General features: G+C 37.5%; 1 long non-coding RNA gene and 1 pseudogene across 1 annotated transcript; one reads left to right on the forward strand and one right to left on the reverse strand.

The window, feature by feature from the left end:
• Positions 1-12572: 12572 nt before the first annotated feature.
• On the reverse strand, positions 12573-24181 carry LOC140496963 (uncharacterized). Its single transcript, XR_011964478.1, has 2 exons — positions 15762-24181; positions 12573-14503 (listed from the first exon to the last, which is right to left on the reverse strand). It is a non-coding gene; the product is annotated as an uncharacterized lncRNA (long non-coding RNA).
• A 263-nt stretch (positions 24182-24444) lies between these two features.
• Positions 24445-25691, forward strand: LOC140496961 (dnaJ homolog subfamily C member 5 pseudogene; annotated as a pseudogene).
• Positions 25692-26229: the final 538 nt, after the last annotated feature.

Raw genomic sequence — 26229 nt, forward strand, 5'->3', positions numbered from 1 at the left:
TATTGAGGAGTTAGTGAATCATATCCAATCTGATCCTAATGCAATACATAGCCTTATATGGGAATCACCTGACTCTGGAGGAATGGAAACCTGGGCCTAAGGTCTCTTCCACTCCAGGGAGAAGACTCCATATTCCTGAGAAGTCTTCACTAAATCTGTTCCCATTCAAGGGCATTACCATTCTCCCATCACACAGACTCCCACAACTTACATGACATCTTAGATTCCTTACTCTCCACACCTAATCTATTGATAAATCCTGGCCTTCCTACCTTCATAGCATCTCTCATATGTTCCCTTCTCTTCACTAGGCAGCTAAGTGGTACACTGCATAGAGTGCTTGACCTGGAAGACCTGAATTTGAGTCTAGCCTCAGATACTTACTAGTAGTATCACATTACAAGTAGTATGTTGGCAAGTCACTTAACCTCTGTCTGTATCAGTTTCCTAAACTGTAAAATGGAAATAATAGTAGTACCTACCTCACAGGTTTGTTGTAAGGATCAAATGAGATAATATTTGTAAAGTGTTCAGCAGAGTATCTAGCATATGGCAGGCACTTTCCTTCTTCCTTCCACTGTTACCAGCGTGGTGTAATACATTACCACACTATTGAACTACTGTGGTAGCTTTCTGCTTGGGTTCTCTCTCTCAAATTTTTTCCCAGTCCAGTCTATTCTTCCCTCAGCTATCAAAGTAATCTTCCTAATGTATGAATCTGACCATGCCATTACTCTGTTGATTAAATCCCAGAGATTTCCTATTACCTCTAGGATTCTTCAGTCTGCCCCTTTCCAAACTTAGTCCTTTCCCACCTTTGCAGTTGTCTTGCACATTACTCTTCTCCACATACTTAATGGTCCGGTCACTCAAGGCACTCCATCTCTTGGTTTCATGCATAGCCACTGGATGTTTCCTACGCCTAGAATTCTCTCCCTTCTTACCTCTGTTAGCTTCCCTGACTTTCTTCACCTTCTGCAAGAAGCTTTTCTTTGTCTTCCTTAATGTTAGTGCCTTTCCTCTGTGATTATCCCCAAATTATCCTGTATATATCATTTGTATATAATTGTTTGCATACTATTTTCCCTCTATTGAATTGTAAGCACCCTGAAAAGCCTTTTTTATACCTTTAGTATTAGCACAGTGTCTGGCATACAGTAGACACGATAACTTGTAGAGCACAGTGTCTTCAAAGGACCTGAGGCTCATCTGGGCTACTACCCCTAGGGTGCAATATCCCATTGGAAAAGTCAACCTGCTTCTGGACCAGATGTAGCAAATCACTTGGTGGTTGTGCTCATTCCTCACTAGACTCTGTTTGTGTGTGTTCCTCACCAAAATCTGCTGCTGCTGGACTAGGATGGGCAGGATGCTTAGCCTTTGTGTTGTTCTTAAGGTTGTGAGATGTCAAGGTATGTGCTAAGTGCTGGGGACTCAAATAGGAAAAGAAGATAGCCTTTGCCGTCAGAGAGTTTACTATCCACTAGAGGAAGATAATACACAAAAGGAAGCTGAAAGGGATGGTGGAGGGCACCAGGTGGAGTTAAAACCAAGTAGAGTTGCTCATGGAAAATGAAGAGTTATCTGGAAAATTTAGGTCCCAGCCTTTGGGAGTTTTTTGGTTTACCCTCCACTCCTCTGAAGTGGAGAGACAACTTAGGAAGTTGAGAAAGTGTTAAATATCAAAAATTGAATTCATCAGCATCGTGATTAGATATCAGGTGATCAGCTTGTCCTGTGGAAGATGGAGAATTACCTCATACCTCATTTACTGATTATCAGTGACCTCATTCAGATATTGCTTCATAATTTTACTTAAATTTGATCTAGAGGAAAGGAGTTGTAAAAAACAATATCTATAGTAAGATGTGACCTTACCTTTAAGCCACATGTGCTCTCTAAATATGTGTACTTGGGAAAAGGACCTTGTACACTCAAAAAGAGTGACCTTCCACATGACCACATGCCTTCCTTCTCCTGATGCATGTTCCCTAAGGGAAGAGGAAGAGGGAAATCTGTAGGGAGCAGGACTTCCTTCTCCTACATGAATTCTGTCTCTTGCTGAACTCTAGCCTACAGGACTCCTCTTTCTTATTCAACAAGTTCAGTACCTGGCTAACAATTCATATGTCCTCCCCAACTCCTGCATTCATACTAGAGAATGTCAACATACATATTGACAATATCTGAAACACCCTAACTGTTCAGTTCCTCAACCTACTAATTTCTCATGACATACTCTTCTACACACTTCAGCCAAACACAAAAAAAGATCATACCTTTCATATTGCCATCTTGCCCCAAAATATACCATCTCTGTTCATGAATTCTAAAATCTCCTTGCCTGATCACAATCCATTGATTTTTTACCTCTCTATCTGTCTTTCCTTACCAAACCATACTTTTTTGGTCTACATCATGACCTCCAATTCCTTGATCACTCAGTTTTCTCCCAGGTCATCACTTTTGAACTAGCCATTTTCTCCTGTTTTCCCCAACTTGACCTTCTGGTGAACCAGTTCAATTCTACATTGCTTTTTTCTCTTGACTCCCTGACCCCTTTATCATCTTGTTGATAGTGCTTTCCCAAGCCTTAGCCTTGGATTATCACCACCACCCACTACCTTCACTGTTATTCATGTGCTACTGAAAAAAAGTGGAGAAAATCATGCAATCATTTTGACTGCATTTACTACAAGTTTATGTTATGTGACCTCAACTGGGCCCTCACTGCTGCCAGGTAATCTTTCTATACCTCTTCTACCAATTCACCATTCCATTCCTCACAGTGGCTTTTCTGGAACTTTTCATCCCTCCTCAAACTCAAATGACTCCCCTCCTCCCACTCTCTTAGCTGAGAACCTTGCCCCATATTTTATAGAAAAAATTGAGATCATTCAGTATGATTTATTTTATTTATGATTGTTCTTACACTGCCTTCCATTCCATTCTACTACAAAACCTACCTTTCTATTATAAATACAACTCAATTGTAGACTGTTGTCTGTTTAATATGTTGTAATCTCTTTGCTAATCTTTTATTCAATATTTTTGGGTTGATAGTCATTAGGGATATTGGTCTATAATTGTCTTTCTCCATTTTGTCTCTTTTTTTTTTAGATATCAAGACCACATTTGATAGCATGTGTTAAGCAAAGGCCTGACTCATGCTGGTATCCTGTTAATTTATGTTCGATGTTGGGATAAAACTAGGTACTCAAGGGTCATTTGACACTGAACAAAAGGAGATTTACTTAGTCCATAACATGGAAAGACTATTCACTCAACAAAGATACTCCAGCACTTTAATTTCTGGAAAAAAGAGCATGATGTGTTAATGCATGAAGTGTTGGAATATCCACTAAGTCTGAAGGACCCAGGTCTCATATAAATGGGCTTTTTTATCCCCTTAGTTGATCACATCAGTAAATAATTGGGAAAAGTAGTTTCTGCAAGTTTCTTTTAATTCATCTCTAATTGTTATAAATGTTCCTTTTTTTCATTTCTTCATACCTGTTTTTTAACCAGAGTAACTACATGTTATTATATTTTACTAGCTTTTTTTTAAAACTTTAGAAAGCTACTTCTACTTCTACTTATCAATTTAATGTGTTTTTTCTTTTAATTTTGTTGATCTCTTTCTTGATTTTCAGAATTTCTAATTCTGTTCTAAAAACTTCATTAGTTTTTGAAAAAAATTGCATATCCCATTCATTATTTTGTTCTTGCTCTCTTTTGTTGATGGAAGTATTTAGAAATATAAATTTTCTACTAAAGATTGCTTTAGGTGCATTCCCAAACATTTCATAACATTTTCTATTGTTTTTCTGTGATTTATTGACCAATCAATTCATTTTGTAGTTTTCTCTCAATTCCTGTGTTTGCACTTCAAAGCTTCTACTCAGCTTTGGTCTTTTCATTAGGAATGCTTGAAAGTCCTCTATTCTATTAAAAATCCAACTTACCCCTATAGGATTACATTTAGTTTTTCAGGGCAAATTATTGTTGGTTATAATCTCTTCTCCTTTTACATTTAAAATATTGTATTGCAAAATCTTTTCTTTATAATGGTAACTGACATATTGTGTGAGATCCTAACTGTGGTTCTTGACAAGTAGATGGCACAATGGATAGAGTGCTGGACTCATGAGTTCAAATCATGCATCCAACACTTGCAAGTTGATGCATGGACAAAACATTTAAACTATTTCTGCCTCAATTTCCTTATCTATAAAATGAGAATAACAATATCTACTTCTCAGTATAAATGAGATAATATTTGTAAAGCACTTTGCAAATCTCAAAACACAATATAAATGGTAGCTATTATAATTGCTTAAATTCTTTCCCTCTGCCTTTTTGCCTAGAAGCTCTAGATTTGGCTATGACATTTCAGGAGATTTTATTTTGAGCTTCTTTTAGAAAGGGATAATTGAATTATTTCCGAGGCAATTTATGAATTTTTTCAATTGGTATTTCATTTTCCACATTCACAAGTTTCAGGAAAGTTTTCTTGTGCTATTTTCAGCATTATGTCTTTAAGGATTTTTGTCTTTTAATGTTCTTCTGGGAGACATATGATCTTTAGGTTGTCTCTATACATTCTGTCTTCAAAATCAGTATGTTTTGTTTGCATAGTGAGAATGCTTTCTTTTACTGTTATTGTTTTTTGCTTTTCTTCATCTAAATTTTTTTCACTTCTGTGTTTGTAGTCCCAATCTATCATGCTGTCTTTTGCGTCTTTAGTGAGATGTCATTGCAGAATTTAGTTTTTCTATTTTGTTCATTACTTTTGCTCTACATGACATTGATTCTGCACTCATACTTCTCATGTCTCTCTTTTTTTCATTTTTAAAAACTTGTATATTTTCAGTTTTCAACATTCACTTCCACATAATTTTGAATTTCAAATTTTCTCCCCTCTCCCGTTCCCAGGACAGCATGTATTTTGATTACCCATTACTCTAATCTGTATTCCCTTCTATCACCACCACCACCATCCCCTTCCTGTCTGTTTTTCTATAAGGCAAGATAGATTTCTATATCTCATTGTCTATGTATCTTATTTCTTAGTTTCATGTAAAAAAAATTTTTAACATTCATTTTTAAAGCTTTGAGTTCCACATTCTCTTCCACCTCTCTCATTGAGAAGACTACTATATTTCCCCTCTATCCTGTCCCAACCTCTATTCTATTCTCTCCTTTGACCTGTACCTCTACCAAAGTGTTTGCTTCTGATTATCCCTTCCCCTAATCTGCCATCTCTTCTATCATCCCCCCTCTCTTATCTCCTTCCCCCCTGCTTTCCTGTAGGGTAAGATAAACCTCCATATCCAACTGAGTGTGTGTGTTATTCTCTACTGAAGTCAAATCTGATGAAAAGAAGGCTCACTTATTTCCTCTCATGTTCCCCTTCTTCCCCTCCATTGTAAAAGCTTTTTCTTGCCTCTTTTAGGTGGGATGATTTACTACATCATACCTCTCCCTTTCTTCTCCTAGTACATTCCTCTCAACAGTTTTCTTTTTTAGATACCATCCCTTCATATGCAGCTCACCCTGTGCCCTCTCTCTGTCTCTCTCTCTCTCCGTACATATACATACATATACACATATACATATACACACACACACATATATAACATATCTCATGTAAGAATGCAAACAGTTTAATCTTAGTAAGTCCCTTATGATTTCCCTTTTCTGTTTACCTTTTCATGCTTCTCTTGATTCTCGTATGTGAAAGTCAAATTTTTTATTCAGATCCGGTCTTTTCAATAAGAATGTTTGGAAGTCCTCTATTTCATTGAAGTTTCATTCTTTCCTCCCAAAGTTTTATACTCAGTTTTGCTGGGTAGGTGATTCTTGGTTTTAATCCTATCTCCTTTGACCTTTGGAATATCACATTCCAAGTCCCCTGATCCCTTAGTGCTCGTTTCTCTTTTGAATCATTCAGGAACAATGTATTGTGGGTCCATGTTCTTCTCACATTCTACACGTCTTCTGTGTCATGAAATATTGGATCATTTTCCTTTCTTCTGCAACATCTATTCATGCCTAAAATTGTTTATTAGATCTAGGTCGTATTTCTTCTGTTAATTTTTTCTCTGTTGTTTCATCTGCTTATATTCAAGGTCTTTTGAGTTTTCTTCTTGAGATCTTGGTAATTTCAGTCTCTGCATTGGTTTTGTTTGTGCAGAGTCTTTTTATTTTTATGTAATCAAAATTATCATTTTACCTCCTATGAATATCTCTCTGTCAGAGGCCTGGAAGGACTTATATGACCTGATGCTGAGTGAAAGGAGAAGAACCAGGAGAACTTTGTGCACAGCAATGACCACAGTGTGTGAGAGTTTTTTCTGGTAGACTTGGATTTTTGTAATAACATAAAAACTTCTTATAAAAAAAAAAAATCCCAAAGGTGGTTCTCAAGGCAAAATGCCTTCCACACTCAGAGAAAGAAATATGGAAGTCACTCACAAAATGTAGCAGATCATGTTTTTGTATGTGTATGTGTTTGTGTATCATGTTCTGATTTGTTATACGATTTCTTTCATTTATCTTAGTCTGACTACATAGCATGACTATAGTGAAAATATACTCAATAGGAAAGTATATGTAGAATCTATACAGAATTGTATGCAGTCGTGGGGAGGGAGGGGGGTAGTGGGAGGTAGGTGGGGGGGGATAAAATCGCAATTGTATGGCAGTGATTGTTAAACATTAAAAAATAAAAAAATAAAAAAAAATAAAAAAAAAAAAGAATATCTCTCTGTCTTTGTCTATCTATCTGTCTCTCTTTTGGTTACAAACTTTTCCCTAACCATAGATCTGATGAGTAATTTCTTCTGTATTCAACTAATTTGCTTATATTACCCTTTATGTTTAAATTATGTATCCATTTTAAGATTATTTTGGTATCTGGTATGAAATGCTGATCTCTAGTTTCTGCCATGCTCCTTTCCAGTTTCCCCTGCAGTTTTTGTCATACAGTGAATTCTTAGCCCAATAGCTGGGATCTTTGGGTTTATCAAACACTGGTTATTGTACTCATTTGCTTCTGCAAATTGTATGTCTAATGTGTTTCCCTGATCAATCTATTTCTTGTTATTCAGTTGTTCAGTCTGACTCCTCATGACCCTATGGACCATAACACACCAATACTGTCCATGGGATTTTCTTGGCAAAGATACTAATTTGCCACTTCTTTCTCCCATGGATTAATGCAAACAGAGGTGAAGTGACTTGCTCTGGTAACATAGATAAGTGAGGCCAAACTTGAACACAAGTGTTCTGACTCCAGACCCAGTGCTCTGATCCACTGAACCAACTAGCAGTCTCTATTTCTTACCTAATACCTAATTATTTTGATGATTATGCCTTTGTAGTATAGTCTGATAACTGGTACTGCTAGGACTTTTTCTTTTCATTATTTTTTTCATTGTTCCCCTTGGTATTCTTGACCTCTTGTTTTTCCAGATGAATTTTATTATTTTTTTCTAGCTCTATAAAGTGATTCTTTGATAATGTGATTGGCATAGTACATTTATTTTTATTATATTCGTTCAGCCTACCCCCAAGCAATTAATATTCCTCCAATTATTTAGATATTATGTGAAAAACGTTTTATAATTGTGTTCATATAACTTGGCAGGTAGACTCTGAAGTATTTTATACTATCTATAGCTATTTTAAATGGAATTTCTTTTTCCATCTTTTCCTGCTAGGTTTTACTGGTAATATACAGAAATTCTGATAATTTGTATGGATTTTATATCCTGCAACCTTGATGTAGTTAATTTTTTCAATTAGTTCTTTTACTGTATCTCAAGGTTTTCTAAGTAAATCATCATAGCATCTACAAAAAGTTATGGTTTTATTTTCTCTTTGCCTATGTTTATTCCTTCAGTTCTTTTCTTCTCTTATTGCTATACCTAACATAGCTAATACCTAGCAAGTTACTGAATAGTAATAGTGATAATAGACATCCTTGTATCACCTGTGATTTTATTGGAAAGCTTCCTAGCTTATCCCCATTAGATAATGCTTGCTCTTGGTTTTAGATAGATACTACTTATCATTTTAAGGAAAGCTTCATTTATTCTTCTGCTTGCTAGTGTTTCTAACAGGAGAAGGTATTTTATTTTGTCAAAAGTTTTTTCTGCATCTGTGGTAACAACCTTGATTTATCTTGTTTTTTGAATTAATTATGTGGTTAGTTATGCTTATGTTTTTCTGAATTTTGAAGCAGCACTGTATTCACGGTATAATTTAAGCTATGTCACTTTAATGTACTTCTATAATCTCCTTGCTAATGTTTTATTTACATTTTTGCTTTATATTCATTAGGGAAATTGGCCTATAGTTTTCCTTCTTTGTTTTGACTCTGCCAGGATTAGGTACCAAGATCATATTTGTATCAGAGAAGGAATTTGGTAGGATTCCTTCCTTATCTATTAAAAAAAATGTTTATGTAATATTGGAATTAATTCTTCTTTAAATGTTCAATAGAATTTGTTCATAAATCCATCTGGTCTAGGGTTTTGTTTTTCTTAAGGAGTTCATTTATGACTTGTTCAATGTCTTCTTCTAAGTCCAACAGGATTATTTAAGTGCTCTATTTCCTGTTCTGTTAATCTGGATAATTTACATTTTTCTGAATATTAATTCATTTCATTTAGATTGTCTGCTTTATTAACATGTAATAAAGTCAAAATATGAGTCAAAATAGCTCATAATAATTACTTTTATTTCATCTTGGTTGGCTGTGAATTCACTTTTTAAATTTTTCTTTAAAAAATCAAATTAGTCAATGCTTTGTCAATTTTATTGGTTTTTCAAAAAGTGAGCTCCTCATTTTACTTATTGGTTCAATTTTTAAAAATTTTCATTTTTGCTAATCTCTCCTTTAATTTGTTGGGATTTTTATTTTGGAATTTAATTGGGAGCTTTTAATTTGTTGGTTTTCTAAGTTTTTTTAGTTGCATGTCCGATTTGTTAATCTGCTCTTTCACTTTTGTTGATATAAGTGTTTAGAGATATGATTTTTTCCCTAAGTACTGCTTTGGCTGCATCCCATAAATTTTGGTATGCTGTCTCACTGTTGTCATTATCTTTAATGAAATGATTGATTGCTTCTATGATTTGTTCAGTGGAATATATTTAGATAAACAATATAGTAGCAAGTAAGCATAGTAATCTAGTATTTGATAAACTAAAAAATTAACTATTGGGCCAAGAGATCACTAATGACAAAAGCTATTGGTAAGACTGGAATATAGTCTAGCAGAAACTATGCACAGATACATGAACATCTAACACCAGATACCAAAAGAGACTAAAAATGAGTACACGATTTCAATCAGGAAATACTTATTAAGCAACTACTATGTTTAAACACTATGCTAAGTGCCAGGAATATAGAATGAGACAAAAGAAAGCTCATGCCTTCAAGGAGCTTACAATTGAACAGGGGAGACAATATGCAAACAAATATATATGAAGTAAGTTATATACAAGATAAATAGGAAATAACACACAGAAGGCACTAGAATTAAGAATGATTGAGGAAGACTTCTTGTAGAGGGTAGAATTTTTACTAGAGACTTAAAGCCAGGGAAGTCAGTAGCCAAGACCAGAGAAGGGAGAGCATTCCAGGCATGGGGCATAGCAAGAGAAAATGCCTAGAGTCAAGAGATGAAATGTCTTATTCATGGAACTGGTAGTGTCATTAGGTGTTAGAAGGATGGTGTAATTAGATCCAAGAATACCTGTTGGGGAGTAAAATGTAAACAGTTATTTCATAAGCAAATTAGAAAAGCATTGAAGAAATTACTTGTCAGATCCATGTATAAGCGAAGACTTTCCCACCAAACGAGAAAGAGAGGGTCACTGGAGATAAAAATGGATCCTTTCTATTATATAAAATTAAAATATTTTTGCACAAACAACTAATGCAACTAAAATTAGAAAAAAAATCAGGAAACTGGGGGAAAATTTTACAGAAAGTTTCTCTAATTAAGGTCTCATTTCTAAGAAATAAAAGAAATTTACTCAGATTTACAGGAATAAGATCCATTCCCCAAATTATAAATGGTCAAATGATACGGGCAACAAAGCGATAAAGCTCTGAGTCTGGAGTCAGGAAGACTCATCTTCCTGAGTTCAAATCTGACCTCAGATACTCACTAGCTGTGTGATCCTGGGCTAATCCTGTTTGCCTCAGTTTCCTCATCTGTAGGATGAACAGGAGAAGGAAATGACAAACTACTCCAGTGTCTTTGCCAAGAAAACCACAAATCAGGCCATGAAGAATCAAAAACAACTGAAAAATGGACATCAAAGGTTATGAACAGGCAGTGTATAGAGGAAGAAATCTAAGTGATCAATAGCCATATGAAAAAATGCTCTAAATCATTAAAATCAGAGAAACGCAAATTAAAACAACTCTGAGGTACTATCTTACACCTATCAAATTGGCTAAGATGACCAAAAAAATTGACAAATGTTAGAGAAGCTATGGGAAAACAGGCACTCCAATTCACTGTTGGCAGAACTGTCAATTGGTCTAACTATTCTGAAAACAAATTTGAAATTATGACCCAAAAGCCATTAAACTGCATATCCTTTGACCCAGCAATACTGCTTTTAGGTCTATACCCAGAGAGATCAAAGAAAGAGGAAAAGGACTCATAGGTATAAAAACATTTATAGCAGCTCTTTCTGTGGTAGAAAAAAAAATTGGAAACAAGGAAATATCCATCAATTGGGGGAATGGCTGAACAAGTCATGGTATATGAATGTGATAGAATATGTTTTCTTCTTTTTACCCCCTGTACTCCTCATTACAAAGAAGAAAAGGGTAGTGAAAAAGAAAAAATGTGATTATCACTTGCAATATATAATTAAAATGGTCTGCTCCCATTTGTTTGCTTAGTCCCAACCCCAATTGATGGTTCATACATTTTCTTTTTTTTCCTTTATGTTCCATCCTTTAAAGCTAAAGTTTGCTTTGCTTGTGACTGTTCGTTTACTGATTCTATCAAGCTTCCTAAATCTTTTTACCCTCTCCTTAGCCATGCCTGTTTACACACACATCAAAACATGTGTGTGTGTGTGTGTGTGTGTGTGTGTGTGTGAGGGAGAGGGAGAGGGAGAGGGAGAGGAAGAGGGAGAGGAAGAGGGAGAGGGAGAGGGAGAGGGAGAGGGGGAGAGAGGAGAGAGAGAGAGAGAGAGAGAGAGAGAGAGAGAGAGAGAGAGAGAGAGAGAAAGTGAAAGTTCAGACCTCCTTTGTCCCACTCAAGGAATAGTGAGATTCATGCCATACTAGATCTCTCCATTCTCCATACTGAATCCCAGAATCTTTTCCTTCAGCTTGTCAGCCTGAAGGAGATTCTTACTTGGAAAGTCCTGAAAGGGAACTCATGCTTGAACAGTCCCCAAAGAGGATCAACTAAGAATTGAAGGTCTATCTGTCACCAATTCCATCTCTCCCCTTAGGCAGGGCAATGTTTTAATTTCCACCAATAAGGCGAGAGTCCCATACCACTGGGCTTTGGGACAGAAGTTATATTTAAAAACCCATTTTTTTTGCTGTATTTATGCTTATGGATAAAAGATTCCTTCACTTGGAGACAATGAGATCACGTATTAAAGAGGGAGAAGGGGGCCTCATCCACTTCTTCCCCCCATTGGTCATGTGCCTTGAGAAAAGGCCTGGGGATTTGGCCTTTGCCTCGGACCCTTTTCATTCTAGGTGCAGAGAGTAGAATCTCTGACTTGACAGTCGAGCCACAGAGATCCAGGGATTCAGGAATCCAGGCTGAGTCTTATAGTCATACACTGAAGAAGTTTTGACAATCAAGGGTCTGGGAAAAGTAGCCCACTATGGAAGAATTGTGCTGTGCTGACAGTCTGATCCCCACTTCTCCTCCTGAGGAAGTGTGGTGGGGATTATGTCCCAGAGGTGGTGAAGGAAATGTATATATATTTGATGTTGCTCTGTCTTTAAAGCAGATGTTGCTTGGTAAAAAGCAATCTGATGTTCAATGGTTAAATGGAGCTGGTGTGTTACTTTTAAGATCCCCAAAATGAGATTAGTTGTAAAATGCTTGGCACATAATAGGCACTATGTAAATGCTTATTTTTCCCAACTTCCTTCTCTAAAATGGGGGTGGGAATACAATCTATGGGGCCTCAAGCCAATTGCAGGGAAGAGAGACTATCCAACCTTCTCTAGTATCTGAGAATCCTGATGGGAGGGAAAGTGGAAAGAGGATAAAATGTAAAAGAGACTTGGCCTTGAGAGGGTAGAGCCAGTCAAATGAGTTACAAGTGAAATATTTTTAAAATACGCAGAAGAGAACAAAAGGAAATTCAGAAGGGAGTACATATAAGCTTTGTTTTTCTTTAAAAAAAAAATGTGTAATAGAAATTCAGTTTCATTTATACAGTCTTCTTTTTCTGTTCTACTTTGTGTAGCACCACATCTATAATTGATGATTCAATACCTAGAAGACTTAGACTTGGAGGTTGTTGACCTGAAAACTTGGTTAAAGAAAAGGCAACAGGCTAAATGCATACATATTATGATTTAATTAATTAATTGATCAATTCCCTATTAAAGAAAATGGTAACATAATGCTTTATGGAGCCAGAAATGTTCTGGCTACCCAGTGCAGAAATCTTCTGGCTTATATACATTTTGCTATGAGAAAGGAACTCTCCTAGTTGAACAAATCATAAATTCAGTAAGACAAGACAATTAACAAAGTAATGTCAGTTGGGCCTTGCGATTCCAGGCTGTGTAAACATATGTCTTGGTGACAATGAAAGAAATCCCACCACTAGTGAGTGGCAGGCTTCCTGCCCTAAACAGATAACTGACATAGGAAAGGGTGCTGGGGATGGAAGCTCAATTCCATGTGGACAGTCTCGGGCGGGTAAAGGTGGGAACTTCTAAATCTTAGAGTTCTCATGAGGCCCCCCATAAAACAGCAGGGAATCGAGGAGTGAGACCGAGCAATCTCGTGTATTTCCGCCTCTTCCAGTGAGAAACGTGATGGGAGGAGCATCCCCCTCGAGACTGTCCCGGATCTGGGCACACCTATTGTTATCTAACAGGCACGGTATTCAGGTGCAAACTATGCGGCTGGAGAGCTTAATTAGGATCAGGAAAGCCTGAAGGCTCTCTTAGCTCGGGAGGGGCCCTTACAGGACAGAGGGCTCCGTTTTCCCTCTCTTCGCTCTCTCCTCCCCCTCTCTCCCCACTTACACTTCTGCTTCCAATCTCTTATCGTAAGATCTTTGCCTCCTTGGGAGATTTTCTCTCTCCTTCCTAAGAAAGAGCTTCCCCTGCACATGTAACCGAGACCCTGAATAAAGCCTAACCCTTGTTCGACTCCGGAAAGTCTTCTCTCATACGTTTATCCGGTTTGGCCAGCTGAAGACCTGCGATAGAGGTAAGGTAAGACTCGGGTAGCCCTCAGGCCTCTAGGCCTGGCAAAAGGGTAAACAAAGTTCAACAGAAATTACGACCTAAGATGTCTACATTTTCTTTACCATTAAAATACCATAACATAGTATATGTCTATAGATAATAAGTGTTGACCTAAGAACTTGGTTAGAGAAAAGGCAGCAGGCTAAATGCATACATTTTATGATTTAATTAATTAATTGATCAATTCCCTATTAAAGAAAACAGTAACTTAATGCATTATGGAGCCAGAAATGTTCTGGCTACCCAGTGCAGAAATCTTCTGGCTTATATACATTTTGCCGTGAGAAAGGAACTCTCCTAGTTGAACAAATCATAAATTCAGTAAGACAAGACAATTAACAAAGTAATGTTGGTTGGGCCTTGCGATTCCAGGCTGTGTAAACATATGTCTTGGTGACAAGGAAAGAAATCCCACCACTAGTGAGTGGCAGGCTTCCTGCCCTAAACAGATAACTGACATAGGAAAGGGTAAACAAAGTTCAATAGAAATTACGACCTAAGATGTCTGTGTTTTCTTTACCATTAACATGCCATAACATAGTACATGTCTACAAATATTAAGATATGGAAAACGTCCCGTTATTCAAGATAGTGTCTTAGGTTAAAGGTCTCTTAAGGAATGTTAAGTCAGCCCTGGCTGGCTTTTGTTGACATAGGAAGAGGCATTCTCTGAGTTTGCTTCAGAGAGAACAAAGAGATTATTCCAAAATTTTATATTAAACATTATCATTCCCTCCTTTTGGTCAAAGGCAAGCCGAAGGCTTCGCCTGTAGACCAACAAAGATATGAAAAAAACCTCTAAATAACCAATAGTGTGAGAGTTACTCTTCATGCAAATCTGGTCCAGGCTCTTGGGAAAGTTGTCTATGTCTGATGGCATCTTCTTCAGGCCTCTTCAAAATTGGAGGGCACAGTCCACTCAGGAGTAGGAGCAATGGAGGTGACAGATGGATCCAAGAGTCTATACAGAAAACTTGACAGGGTCTCCCAGAAAACATGGTTTGATAACTGAAATGAAATAATACAACATAGTTAACATGGCTAAAGACACTTAGCAATAGTTCAGCTTCCCAGCTATGCAGGGCTAGGTTCAAACAACACAGTGAAGATTTTTTACAGTTCACAAATTATATTTTTACATTGTCAGGTACAGATTAAAACTTAGATGGCTCAGAATAGACTAGTTTTGGAAGGGAGATTTACATGTCACCAATATAAACAAGAAAATTAAACATGAACCATACAAATCAATGCAATTATTATTTCAAAGTTAATTAACATTAAGTTCCTTGTATCCCAGTAATCCATTCTTAATTTTCATTTAAATTTGAATCCCAGATTTCTCATGTAGTTATCTGATACCTAGATATCTTTTCTTTGACAATAGGTTTTATTCTTGGGACAGTTCAAAAAAGAGAATTCTGCTTTTCTGGTTCAAATCTAGAAGTTCCCAGATACTTCTGACAATATAAATTAGTACAATTACTTAAAATTTGTTCTCCATTTTTGAAATTTCAGAAAATTTCGGTTCACATTATTTGCTGTTTCTGTCTTTATCTAAATCTTGCACCTGGAGTAAGAATCTTTTAAAATGTGAAGGTTCAACTACATAATGAACTCATCTGCCTTTTAACTTATTGGACAGATATTTTAATGGAGAAGATATAATTTCACTTGCTTTTACTACTATCCTGTACCAGTTTTATGCAAAAATCCATATTTGAGGTCTTATTATCAAAAGTATGACAAATTTTAGAAGTCAATCATATGTATTTGCATATAATTCTTAGAGGAATCAGGCTGATCCTGTTATTTTTACTCAAAATTTTGTTACTCTATTTAATTAGACATCTATCACATTACATCTTTGTCTTATTACCTGATCTAATCATTTCCTCGATGTTATCTCTATTATATTTATTTATTTGGCCAGGATTATAGGTTAAAGTTGTAAGCTATTCATTCCTGCACCCCATTATAATAACTCAGAGATGCTCCAATTTCCATTTATTATTTGATAGACTTAGTATTGTACTTTCAGAACTTCTTGATTATAAAGATTTGCCATAAAAGAAAAAGAGGGACAATGTTAACAGAAGGAAAGAATCTCCTTAGTTCTGGTTGATTCCAGGAATAAGCTATTATCTGACATGTAATCATGAGGTTACAAGGTGCTGAAAGCAGGCCTTAGAGGTAATCAGGTGGGGAATTTCCTTTTTCAGAAAGGAAATAGCACATTTGGAAAATAAAGTTAGGAAGATCCTACCTAGGCCGTGTCCAAGGTCGTCTTCAAAACCTTTCCAAGCATCCACCGTTATCCTGCAGCACATGTCAATTGGCTTTATGATAACTTAGACAAGTATTCCTGTAATTAGAGCTTCAAACAATAGTAAATTGCAGTCCCAGTCTTATATAGCAAATAAATATTGGCTGGTATCCCTCAGATAAAATGCTTCCTCACTCTTTAAACCATCTGAAACTGACACAAAAGTATCCAGAACAACTATCTAGGAGCAACAGAGGTTAAGAGAACGCATATTTATACTTAAAATTTATCTAACTTTCATAGTTTTAAGCGGAACTTAATTTGTCTTTCCAAATCTCTCAATCCTATTCTTCCACTTGCTTTTACATTTTACCCATAAGACAAGATAGCTCATAAGTTATTACTTTTTGCTAGCATAACTGTACTGGAATCTCATTCCAGCTTAAACAAAACAAAGAGGTTAATGACTAAATTTATAGTTTGATGGAATTATGTCTGTTTCATAAGTTGTTATTCTTCCCTAATTATACTTACTCTGGAAGAATGAGATACTTCAGGAATTAAATATTTTACATATAATAAGTCCAAATGCAGATTTTAACTCTAACTTAGACCACAGAATGACTACAAATTCAGATCAAAACAGCTTAATTTTAACAGTATATTATTTTTGAAATTTTAGTAGGCTTTCAAAGAATCACACATGATTTTTTCAAAATATGTTTTCTAAAAGTATTTCCCTTTCTTAAAAACAGTTTAAAATTTACTCTGATGTTCACTAAACTCTTATGAAGAAAACTAGTTGGAAACTTTTAAAATCCTTGATATCTCTTTTTTTTTTCTTAAGCAGAAATAAACCTTTACAACTGGAATTCATTAAAGCTGAGTTATTACAAAAATGTTCTTAAGTAATATGAATTTCCAAAGTATTATAACAAACTGAATTCTTAATTATTACAGTATTCTTAGATATGAGACTGACTCACAGAAAAACACTGTTGCTTTTAAAATCCTTTTAAACAATGGGAACATCTTAAGATAAGTCTTAAGTAGTTTACATAAACTTCTGCCCATGTTCTAATTTCAGATAAAAATAATATTAGATTTCCCAGTAAGATTACACAAAAGGCTCACATGTTTTGCTGGTCACTTGTTATTGACCATAGAAATTTGCTATAGAAGGGAAAAGCAGGGACATATGACATACAAAATATGACAGGATAAAACATCTTTTACTCTGTTTGAATTCAGATAGGAGTGAAATTCTCCAATCATGCACTATCTTTTTCATAGCCAGACTCAGGAATAGTCAGGTGAGAAACATTGCTTTTTAAAGGAACACAATAGGGAAACTGAGCCAGGGGGATCCCATCGTAGATTGAGTCTAGAATTGTCCCCTCAGTGTTTAGTCAGGTGAGAAATATTCCTTTGTGGCATGTGTCTCAGATACTGATTTAATGCAGACAACTGTACGCAAATTCAAACTCAAAACCAAAAATAGTTATGGTACCAAATGCCTTTTTCTTTAAACAGCAAGTCTCACTAATCACAACTTACAGTCAGATAACAGTTATTTCCACTCTCTTGGAGTTACAATAAACAATAAAGATTTACCAGGACACACACATAAGGGATTCCATTTAACATCTTTCCTTCTCAGATTTAAAACTTTACTAATGTAAAAGCCAATTATTAAAAATTTTCTCTATCTATTACAACTTCTGCACAAGTAATATTCATTGTTTAGAATTTGCATTAACCAACCAAATTCCTTTACTAAGACTGATGATCTTACCCACAGGAATGGGAGGACTGTTCTGAATGAACAGAAGGAATTTAAATAAAGCTTTCACTCCATTGTGGGACTGTTCTGAATGGGCAGAGGGAACCTAAATAAAGTTTTCACTCCATTCCCTCCTTTCCATACACAGGAATCACTTAACAATTTTAGGTTTCAGCATTAAAACAATAATCCCAAATAACTTAGTTAACAATCCTACAACTTCATAGAAGATATCCAAATTCTTTAGCTTTAACCTCTTTTTTTTTTTAAACAAAGGTGAAAATACGTGATTTTCCTAAATGGCAATTACAAAACATCATAAGACAAAGTTAGCAGGACTGATAAAGCAACATAACTGGTGTTACACAATTTTCCCAACATCTTTTAGTTTCAACAACATTCAAATTAAAAATTGCTTTGTCTAACACTATTTCTAGATTACAGTGGTCACTCAATTTTCACAATCTAAGAGAAATTCAGAAATACAATCCTAGAAATACAGTTTTAACACAACAATAACTGCAGATGGTATAATTTGCATTTCCAGAAATTATTGATCTTATTACTTTTAGCAATTAAAACCACTTCAAAGGTAACAATTACATTAGAAAGATAATAATGTTGTATGTAACATATACCAGTCATTACGTTAAGCATTTTACAATCATTTTATCATTTTGATCCCATAAAAAACAAGCATAATTGTTTTTACAAATCAGAAAATGGGTCAAACAGAGATAAAATACTTTTTGCGACTGAACAGAGAAGTGAAGCTTACCACGAGCAGAGAAACTGATGTCCCAGTGGTGACTTTCGCAGGCAGAGTTTAGAGAATGCTTGCTACAGGCCTGATTTATCCATCTCCCCCAACCCCCCACAGCAGCAGAATTTACTGAGCCCCTAAGGTGATATGCAGCTGCTGGGACAGGGTGGGAGGAATGTCTATGACCTAGGTGGCATTTCCAAGCTTTACCTAGAAAGGTGGGCTACTCACAATGTTAGGAGTAATTTCAAATGATCAGTTCCCAAAATATTTCTGATTAATTTACAACATACAAATCTGCTAAAATGATTTTACCTAAGGTGATCTAACTTTCCATTGTAATTCCAGGTTGGCTAGACCAGAACAACAAGGAAAAGTGTTAAAATTTTGTTTGTTAATTTATTTCCCTAGCTGCAGCTGCTGAAGTCTGGCTGCTTGCATTTAAATCTTACAAGATAACACACTCATTCACAGCACACATGATACAGACAGGGATATACACCAACAGACAAACTGACAACAGGACAAATACAAATGTAGTCACAAAAAAACAACCCAGAGAGAGAAGGCAATTAGAAGCTTGCTAGAAATCCCCATTGTGAATTAGCTATTATTCTGAGGAAAGGATATTGCAAGAATCCAAGGTCTGATAATAAAGGGGAATCCTGTAGCCTTTGCTCAGAGCACCCCTGAGGTCTTTGGAGGGTTGGGGAGCCTTGGTGCCCCAAAGTTTATGACTGTCTTAAAGAAACAGGCCCCATGGGAATAGGTTCAGGCCTCTAGTTCTTAGGTGGATTGTAACTGTCCTTTTCAGGACCAGAGCCCTTACGGGAAAGCGGGGAGGGGAAATGGGGAGGAGGGAGGCAACAGAGGCTTGAACAGAGGCTGCCTTCCTCAGGTCTAAGGTAGGGGAAGGCGAGGGGGAAAGATTGCATCTAGGTGCCGTCAGTTTCCCCAGATCAGATGCCTTCAAGGGGAGGGGGAGGAAGGAAAGGGGTGAGGAATAGGACGGAGGGAGTGAAGGGAAGGACATACTGGAGCCCTTGAAGAAGAAAGGATTTTTGCCAGGACACGGCTAGGTACTGAAGCAGCTACCAGCCTTACAGGGAAGAGGCTACCTGTCTTTTGTTCTCATTCATCCAAGTCAGCAAGCCCAAGATGAAACACTCTCGCTGCTGGCTAGTTGTTTTGTTGGCCTTTCTTAATTTGGTTGTAAGATAAAGTAACTTTGACCGGTCCAAAAGAGCCCTGTGGTGGCCAACATCATTTAGGGCTATCTTTAGTTGATTGACAATAGTGCTAGCAATACCTGTACTAATTTTCCTGAGATCGATCACCAGAGGAGACCTAAGTAATACAGAGCGATTTAACGCGACTTGGTCTCCGGTCCCCAGAGTTTCCCTTAAAGGGAATTTAAAGTGAGAGTTCCTTGGAAGCTGGGAATGGAAGGACTTACCCTGACCCCATCAAGGCCCAGGACTCTAGGAAAAATAGTTCCTATTGGCGCCAGAGTCCTGGCGTTGGCGAGATGAGGAAATGTCCATCGTGTTCCTCTGTTCCAATCCACGTTTGGGCGCCATAACTGTTGACCTGAAAACTTGGTTAAAGAAAAGGCAACAGGCTAAATGCATACAATTTATGATTTAATTAATTAATCAATTCCCTATTAAAGAAAACGGTAACATAATGCATTATAGAGCCAGAAATGTTCTGGCTACCCAGTGCAGAAATCCTCTGGCTTATATACATTTTGCCATGAGAAAGGAACTCTCCTAGTTGAACAAATCATAAATTCAGTAAGACAAGACAATTAACAAAAGTAATGTCAGTTGGGCCTTGCGATTCCAGGCTGCGTAAACATATGTGACAAGGAAAGAAATCCCACCACTAGTGAGTGGCAGGCTTCCTGCCCTAAACAAATAACTGACATAGGAGAGGGTAAACAAAGTTCAATAGAAATTATGACCTAAGATGTCTATATTTTCTTTACCATTAATATGCCATAACATAGTATATGTCTATAGATAATAAGATATAAAGGAAAGTCCCATTATTCAAGATAGTGTATTAGGTTAAAGGTCTCCTAAGGAATGTAGAGTCAGCCTTGGCTGGCTTTGTTGACATAGGAAGAGGCATTCTCTGAGTTTGCTTCAGAGAGAACAAAGAGATTATTCCAAAATTTTATATTAAACATTATCAAGGTTTACATTATGGGTCTTTACTCTTAATACTATAGTTCAGAAGATCCCTACTGGTGTATTTCCCTTAACAGTTAGACACAAAAAACAATTGGCTCTTAGCCAAAGTATTTACTAAAATTACATAGCAGGAAAAGTAGCTATAAAACATTCTCTTCCTTCCACCTAGGGGTACATACTCCCATAAATACATGCAATGTCCACAGGAAAAGCAGACTCTGGGTACAATAGAAATGAGGCACATTATATAGGGAATACAAGCGGCCAAGTCAACTCGCCATTCCACAATTCAAGGACCTCCAAGTCCGTTGTCTCTTTGTGGAGTCTTCTCTAGTTTGATTCTCCATTACCAAGTCTATCTCCCTCGAGTCATAATTGACTCTTTTCTTTGCTGCTAAAGTTCTTACCCCATGAGGATGACTCTAGTCAAAAGATTGTCTCTGTGTTCATGATGTATTGAACAATATGGCAATGGGGGAAAGAAAAAGAAATTCCATCCTGTGAGAATAATTTTGATACCCTTACTCAATTTGATAGTACCTGCCCAGTTCACTGTGATTTATAGGTATCAGGGATTGTCTTTAATTAAGATAAGTAGGATGGAATTAAGTTTGTCAGGATAAGAATTATGCATGTTGGAAATAATTAACCCACTATGTATTAATGATAATATCCATGCATTGATGATTATATTGCTTTTAAATGATTTATAAGATAATTTTATACCAAATATTTAAGCTGATGTTAGGGACAGAGGTAGAGACTTGCTATAATACCCTTTCCTTTCCCCTCCCCCAATCTCCTCTCCTATGAATGTACTTTGGGAGTTGCTATGTTCCAGAAAATCAGTTTCCCCATTTTCAATGTTCCTTTGCACCTAATGTTCATAACATGCTTATGGAAAGTCCCAGAATCCTGTTGCCTAAACATGGACTAAACAGTGACATTTGAGGGACATCTCCCTTGACTTAATACTGGAGTTCCTTCCTTTAGTCAAACATGGAATTCCACTTCTTCTCCTTGTCCAATCATGTAAATTTTCCCTCTTTGGAATTGACCAATCAAAGAATTGTTCTACCTCATTCTATTTTTAGTGCTTTCTCATTCCCTCAAGCAGGAGGGATCCATGACTACTGAGGTGAGTCTTGGATCCAATTTCTTAGGGACCACTGGTTTCCCTAATAAACTCAAACTTCTAGGAGTGAGCCTCAGTGTCTCTTTGTTGTAGACCAGAATTTTGAGAGTGATTACTTTTCAGGGACCAGGTTCTTCCTCAATTGCTGGCCCTTTCTAGACTCTTTTAAGCTAATAAATTCTCAGACTAAGCCTTTTAAGGATCACCTAAGAATACAACTAATATTTGTTTTTCTAATGCTATTGCTTCCTCAAATGTCAGTCAGGGAGAGTTGTTCATACCTCTCAAAGGGATGACAAATTGTTAATACCTCATCAAGACATTGACTTCTCATCATCTGTGATTTCATCCTGTGACTAATCAATTATACTGGAAAACCTAAATCCTCTCCCCCAAGAAAAATTTTCATATTTGTCTAATTCATAATTTTAATTTAATTTTTTAAATTTTTTCAGTCAGCAAAAATATGTCTCCTCTCCCTTTCCCTCATTCTCACTAATTAAGAACAGCAGCAAAACCCTATTAAAAAGATAAGCAAAACAAGCTTTTGCACTGGTGTAAGTTTAACACATTATGATCGCAGTTAGGAGCAAGAAAGGCTATATTCTCAACTGATACGTGGGCAACAGCCAGCTCCATCCTGGTTGAACATTGTTAGACACTACTTACTTTTACTTAACCCTCTCCCTTCTTAAGCAGTTTCAATAAAAATCATGAACAGCTTAAAGACTAAGTCCCTGCATGGACTTATACCAGAGATATTCCCTGCTTTCTTGCTGTCAGTCACAAGGGGCTAACTGCAGAGGGCCTCTTGTAAGTAAGTCCCCTGATAAAACAGGAACTGATCACCTTGGCTTTGTGTGCCTTTTTCCTTTAAATTCCTTTGTCACAAGCAGATGTAATTGGATACTTTGGTGTCTTGATCCACAACTGTTATGGTCTGTAAGATTCCCAGGAAATGGCTGGGAAGTGCTAGTGAGATTCCTGATAGCCACCTACAGGAATGTGGACACCAGTGACCTAAGTAATAGATTCGTATGGGCTACATAGGAAGTGGGGAGATGCCCCCAAGACTCCACAAGGGTTGAGTTTGCTTTGCACTATGTCACTGAGCAATAGTCAGCTGCTGAGGCTAATCAGAATTAGATGTAGAATCAGAATCAGAAAATCAGAATCAGAATCAGAATCAGAAAAAGATGTAGTGCTAGAAAAAGATATGTGGACTACTTCTTCCCAGTTAATGAAGGATATGGCTGTAAAAAATGAAAGAATAAAAACACATTTGCAAGGGTTATAGAGGGCACCAAATACCAAGGTAAAGATATTATAATGTGTTATAACATCTAAGAATTGGGACTCTGAGAATAGGCCCTGGAGAAAATGGATTCAGATGAGGAGTGAGAAACAAATCTGAGTCTGAGGAGGAGACAGAGGATGTGGACCCTCTGAGGTCATTCAAATCAGACTAGTATTAAAAAGACAGTTAAAGCAGAGATATATGGGGAATAATCAAGGTCTCCCACCTTCAGCACAATATGTTTTGAGCCTCAGAAACCATACCCCAGGAAAGTTAATAGATTAGTCACCAAATTACAATAGAAATCATGGGAATCCATTCCTGGGTGGACAGTTCAGTTATGGAATAGTAGAAAAGATGGAATTAAATTATTTGGGTTTGAAGCTGAAGAGGTGAGTAGTGTTACTACACACCCAGCCTTATGACAGAGATTGGCACAACTGGGGAGTCTCAACCCCAGCCTAAGTCTCAGGTGACATGTTCAGGTGATTTCTAAGTGGCAAGGGACTGGCACAGGTTTTTTGTCCCCTTCCTCATGTCTGGGGCCTTACTTTCTCCAGGAGGAACTGATGGAGTCTTTTTTATATATTGTTGAAGAGGTTTCAACATCCTCCACTTCTTTAGACAGTCCTTCCCCTACCAGACACTGGGACTGAGGGCAACCTTATTCATGGAAATCCATTCTGGTCCTCTGGTGTACATTGATGGTTACAGAAGCACTGCAGCCCCAGCAAAGAGAATTTAAGGTTGTGTTAGAAATTAGGCAGTGGCCTATCATATTAGATCTAGTTAATGCCCTTTTTAAAAATATTTTGTTCTTCCTTCACACTATGACTTTCAATCCCTTGATCTCAATTCTCTCTTGGCAATCTCCTCAGCACTAGCCACTCTCCCCTTTTCCCCATCATCACCCCAACTCAATCTGACTCTAAAGAATAAGTGGGTCAAAGAACAAATCACAGAAACAATTGATGATTTCATAAAAGGTAACGACAACAATGTGACAACATACCAAACTTTGTGGGATGCAACCAAAGCAGAACTTAGGGAAATTGTATATCTGTAAATGCTTATATCGATGAGGGAAAAAGACATCAATGAATTGGGTATGAAACTAAAAAACAAAACAAAACAACAAATGTAAATCCCCAATTAAACTCCAAAATAGTAATCATGAAAATCAAAGGAGATTAATAAAAATGAGAGTAAAAAATCTAATTGAACTAAAAACTCCTAAATTAATAACTAAAACTAGAAACTGGTTTTTTTTTAAAAGTAAAAGAGATAAAGCATTGGTTAATTTACAATTTAAAAATGAAAGAAGAAAACTAACACCAGTCTCAAAAATGAAAAGGACAAATGAACAACTAATGAAGATGAAATTAAAGCAATTATTAGGAACTATTTTGTTCAACTACATGCCAATAAAACTGGCAATTAACTGTCACGGGTAAAATCAGCTAGACTAAGGCACAAAGCTCTGAGCACAATCAGTTTATTAGTAAAGCATGAATTTGCTAACAAAGAGGGCCAAGTGACTGACCTCTTTCCGGCCAATGACCCAGAGGAGGAACAGCAGCCTTTCTTAGCACAGAACCAAGAACAGAAGGTGCTAGGTGGGAAAACAATGTGATTGGTTAAAGGACTGACAGCATCATAGGGACGGGGATAATATGATTGGCGGAAAGTCTGGACTATGGGCAGGTAAGAACTCCTCCCTTCCATCCCGGCAACGCTGATTGCTGTTACCCACCAGCTTACTGCAGGCACCGCGAACGGTGGGCAGCAAGTTTCCTCTCGTTGTACAACTGCTAGAGAAAACCTATTTCCTGGAATGGCCCCCGCTGGCTCACGGAGACAACAGGGGCGCTGCCGCCGCGGCCCAGGCTCAGGCGGAGGAGCGCTGACTGGGCAGTGCGGCCCAGGCCCGGCCCCGGGGCGCAGCCGGAGCACGCGGGGACCAGCCCGGCCCGGCGGAGCGGGGCCCAGCCCAGCTGGAGGGCCGGCCTTGGCCGGGGCGGATTAGCATAACATGGCCGAGCCCAGGCAGACTTCGCTTTCTACCTCTGGAGAGTCACTGTACCGCGTCCTCGGGCTGGACAAGAGCGCAACCTCGGACGACGTAAGAAAGTCCTACAGGAAGCTTGCGCTGAAATACCACCCGGACAAGAACCCGGATAACCCAGAAGCCGCGGACAAGTTCAAGGAGATCAACCAGGCGCACGCAATCCTGACCGACGCCACCAAAAGGACCATCTACGACAAGTACGGCTCCTTGGGCCTCTACGTGGCCGAGCAGTTCGGGGAGGAGAACGTGCACACCTACTTCGTGCTCTCCAGCTGGTGGGCCAAGGCCCTGTTTCTCGGCTGCGGGGCCCTGACCGCGTGCTACTGTTGCTGCTGCCTGTGCTGCTGCTTTAACTTCTGCTGCGGAAAGTGCAAACCTAAGGCTCCGGAAGGCGCCGGCCGAGAGCCCCACGTCTCCTCCGAGGACCTGGAGGCGCAGCTGCGGTCTGAGGACAGGGAGGCCCTGGGCACACCTATTGTGATCCAACCAGCGCCGGCCGCGGAGACCGTGCGGCTCACCGCCGACTCCCACCCCAGCCACCTCACCGAGGGATTTCACTAAGCGGACACAACAGGTGTAGTTAATGGTGTAGGAGAAAACAAGCTTCCTTGACAAAGAGTGATTGGCAGGTGGTGCTGAAATAACAGTTCTCTTTGAATTAAAGTTTTTTATGAGAGCACTGAATTTCTAAACTTAGCTCAGAGTACTTCTTTAATGAAAAGTAACTGGATTTTGTATGTACTCAGAGTTTTCCTTTAAAATGATTGATAGGAAAACTGAACTTTTCCATCTGGGAGAGGAAGACTGAACTTAACTCATGGGCTTCTTCACTCAGAGACCGAGTAAAGGACTTAGGGTGTTACACAAAATATAAAATAAAGTTACAGAACAGACTCATTTACCAAATGAAAACAAGTATAAAATAACAAAATTAACATTTTATTTTCTCATAATGAGATGAGTGAATATTTACAAACATATATATTGCCCAGATTAACAGAAAAAGAAATAGGATAAATTAAATAACTAAAGAAATTGAACAAGCTATAAACAATCCCCCTAAGGAAAAAAAAAAGAACAGATGGATTTAAAAGTGAATTCTACAAATATTTAAAGAACAATTAATTCCAATACTCCAATACTACACAAAATGTCAGAATAAATATGTAAAGGAGTTCTACCGAATTCCTTTGATACCTAAACTACAAAGAGCAAAAACGGAAA

The sequence above is a fragment of the Notamacropus eugenii genome, chromosome 3, assembly GCF_028372415.1.
Source record: "Notamacropus eugenii isolate mMacEug1 chromosome 3, mMacEug1.pri_v2, whole genome shotgun sequence".
NCBI classification, from domain to species: Eukaryota; Metazoa; Chordata; class Mammalia; order Diprotodontia; family Macropodidae; genus Notamacropus; species Notamacropus eugenii.